This window comes from Halyomorpha halys, unplaced genomic scaffold (assembly GCF_000696795.3).
Source record: "Halyomorpha halys isolate HHAL.00 unplaced genomic scaffold, Hhal_1.1 Scaffold921.1, whole genome shotgun sequence".
In the NCBI taxonomy this organism is placed as follows: domain Eukaryota; kingdom Metazoa; phylum Arthropoda; class Insecta; order Hemiptera; family Pentatomidae; genus Halyomorpha; species Halyomorpha halys.
The window spans coordinates 130,794-135,008 of NW_027106140.1; positions in this window are offsets into that span (position 1 = coordinate 130,794).

The following is a 4,215-nucleotide window of genomic DNA, read 5'->3' on the forward strand; positions in this document are numbered from 1 at the left end:
TCATTAATTTGTATTATTTTAACATATATTTATTATTTATTTATTTACTTTAACATGAATTCATATAACTTAAAGTTTCAGTAAATGAGTTTATTTGATTATCCGTTGCTTTAGAAAATGCCTTTGACTCGGTTTATTTGCCTGAATGATTCAACAATTTGGACAAATATTATCTTGCTAACTAGTTTTAATTTAGTTATTTCCTTAAATATTTTCATCATTCATCGCAAAGAGTCTAGAAAAAATAAATTATAACTGTAAAAACGATACATATGACAGTCAAATTTTAAAACTTAATTCTGAATCCATAATGCATATAATATATTTTCTACTTGAGGTAATAATATATTTACTTCCATATTATTCTGTAAAACTTCGTATTACAAAAATGTGATAATTTAATTCATTGATTGGTTGTATTAATAAAAGCTCCCTTCAATACTCTCTATTTAATTATATAAAAACATATATAATACTTTGGATTATAATTAAATACTCGATAAAGTAAAAGTCAATCACACTTTCACAGTCCTTTCGATAGGTCTTTAATTCCAATTATTTACACAACGTTCAATACAAATAAGATTTTCTATTAAGGAGTGGCCATTAGCAACGCTCTTTCATCTCATCCCGTGCAATCTTCATTTTGGATAATTGTTGATAATCAAGCAAAAGAATAATGTAATATGCAATCTTAAAAAAATTATATCAAATATTTTTTTTTTCTTTTACTTTAGAATTTGTTTAATGCTGCGAAACGACAACATAAGATTACTTACATTGACATTATTCGGCACTATTTATAATAAATTTATCAAAATATTAATTAACATTAATTTTTTTTCTGAATTTCAATTCATGGTTCGTGAATTCTTGATTGTCACGTAAATGTATTCAATGTAAACCTATTTTACAGAATAAAATAATTAATAATATATAATTAGAGGCCTAATTTCGTGCTGCAAAAAACTCAAAATGTGCAAAATGGCATGTTAAAAACCCAAAACGTGTATTAGACACCTAAATTCGGCAATAATCTACTTTGTTGTTCAATTTATGATGTTAATCAATAAAAAGCTTTCCTAACCTTGTTTGAATCAAATTAAATTCGATAAATACTTCCTATATTTATGCAAACATAAACAACTAAACCACTCTGAATTAAAACTTAATTAAAGAGCTCTGGGGAAACCAATTATATTAAACGACTTTTAATTTCTATTATGAAGACAGGAATTCTTTTTTAACTTCTTAAAACTAGCTCAATTTTAAGTTTTAGAAAAATTTTTAAGGCGTAATTTTATTTCAAAATATTGTATCAAGCGACACTCCCTTTTTAATTTCCCCTGATATTTCTCATAACATGGTCCTCCATACAGTTATTTAATTGTGTATTTACTTACGAATATGATATTAACAAAAAAAACTAATAAGTAATAAGTCAGTATAGAAAAACTTCGAGTGTGTTTACTTGTTCATAGGTTGAATTCGACTCTTCAAATGTTAATGTATAACTTCGTCTCAATAATTAGTAATTCTAATCTATTAATTTAATAAGGAAATAAGATAAAAGAAAAAGAAAATAAATAATATCGGCATACACAATATGAAAATGTAGTAAAAGCATTTTAAAAAAATCAAAATCGTAGAATTTTACCCGAAATGAATAGCACGTGCAATTATGGGCTGAAAAATCTAAAAACATCAAATTTTTGGAGAAACCTAGATAAGTGCAATAAATAATTTGTGTCATTTGAATATCTTTTTATGACCTAAATTTCTGTTAAGGTTTGGCAAAATTCAGTGAGGTAGAAAATAAACATTTTTTTTTTTAAATAAACCCTTCTTATGTTTTTGTATTTGTTTTACAATGTTTTCAGTCAGTGGTTTCAGAGTTTATTACTAGGAAACGTTTTGAATGTAGAATGAAAAAAATATAGTAGGTATTTCTAAACTAGGACGTTTCATTATTGTGTCAAAATACGCCATGGAAATGAAAAATCAAAAGCTCTTCAAATACTGGTATTAATAAAAAAAATAGATTTATTTAAACATCTATAATTATCTAAGTTCAATTTTAGGCCTTAAAGCATGGATGAGAAAAACTAACAGTGAACTGCTTGCAGAGACTGGTCAATCAATATCTCACGATATGAAGGCAATGAGGTTAAGATGGGCGGAATATGATGCTCGAAGCAATCCATCAGGACGCCTCTACCCAAAAATTAATGCCAGTATAGTATGCAAGAGACCACGTAGGAGGCTAAATGCGAAAAATCTCCATGCAGTAACTTATAGGCAGGTGTGGAGAAGGCTGGTTTGGGCAGCCAAAGATCTATGAGGTCTGTTGAACCAACGGAAAAATAATTATCTAAATTGTTTATTTTGGAAATTACAAAGAAAAACTTTAATAATATTGTTGTTGGTATTTGTTCATTTTCGTAAAATTTACTATCTACTTATTTTTTCTTATACTCGGTGGCCCTATCTTTAGTACCTTGAATTATTATTACAAAGAGACCGGCCCCGAAATGAACATTATATCTGAATAATAGTGGTCACAAGAATAGTTAAGGCACAAATTAGAAATAAAGAACTAAAAAAAAAAAAAACCAACTACATTCCAAGAATGGTCTCGAGCTCACTACTTAGTGTGGAAGTTTTGTTTCCAACGATTGTGCAAGGTGGTGCTCTAATTAAGATCATGCTCAACACCCTGGTTTTCCTCCAAGTAAGAATACCAAGTTCTTAGAAACTGGACCTGACTAAGGAGTGTTTCCCAACACCAACGTCGATCCACTGCTGATACAACAGGATAAGTAATTATGTACTGCGACCGGATTCGATTGTCCTGTACCACAAGAGGTAGGAAATAGTAACATTCTACTTTACCAACTGAGCTACTCCGCTCCTGACATAAGAAATAAAAATTCAGTAGTTTAGTCCAAAACGATTTATTCAAACAATGTTCCAATGAAATATTGATGATAATAATATTTTCATATTGGTATTTAATTTGGTTAAAACAATAAGACTTTAAAACTGTAAAAAACAAAATACTTTTTTTCCCAAGAAAGTAAGTAATGTAGGTCATTAAGAAAATACTTTTTCATTAATAATTGCCTATTGCCTGAGTTTATGAATTTAACAAAAACAGTTGTTATATCTAAATCTTCAGCTTTATAAAGATTATATTATCTTATAATGTGTTGAATAATAATAAATAAAACATTGCGTTACAAATAATGTTTATTATCATACAATCATTTTAATATAAAGGTATTCATTGGTATTTTTTTTCTGAAATACTTTTTTATAGACATTGTCAAGATCAATTAATAATCATCAATGCAACGTTGTTAGACAGTGCCTTGGCCTGATTGAATAGAAAACAATGATATGTGAAACATTAGGAAGGCTTTGAATTTCCCATTAGTACACGCTACCTTGACTTGGTCGATATAACTTTTTTTAATATATATTTATACTACATTAATTAAAAAATGGCACAGTGAATGACTAATGTTTTAATTAATATAATATAATGTATTAATTATATTCATAATTTATGTAACTGTGCTGTTCCTAAATTCGAGGACTCCTCGAGAAGGTTTTTTTTGTTATTGGAAGTGTTTGTTTGTTGTTTTCAAATGATTAGCTTTCCATTAAACTTTCTAAACAAAAATGTTTGCTCTATTTCACTTGAAGTTACTTCATATGTTGTTGAAATACGATCATCTAACTTCTTAAAACGTTTAAAAAAATAAATAAAAACATCATTGGCCGTTTTAGTTTCTCCTTAATCAAAATTTATTTAGCTTCATTTACATTATATTCTTCAAAATAGTGATAACTAATTATGTAGTTATCATCTTCGACTAAATATTTCCGTTGCAATTCTTGTTTAAATATAATAGCAAATTTTCTATAACTTCCCACTTTAGTAATATAATTATTATTACAAGCTTTTACAAGCTAATTAGGACGAAGGCCTAATTACCTGTTAACATCTCTTAACCTCTCCCTACGCCTTAAATTAATGATTTATAAAAAGTGTGCTAAGGTTTACGGAGGGTGCTAGCTTTACGGAGCATCTATGCTGACCAACATCCAACAACAACCAAGAAGCTCCCACTGTTTCAGAGCAGTTTGATCAGACGCATAGTGAGCCCCTGCGTGGAGTCGAACCCTCACGCGGGAGCAGAAGAAGAGACT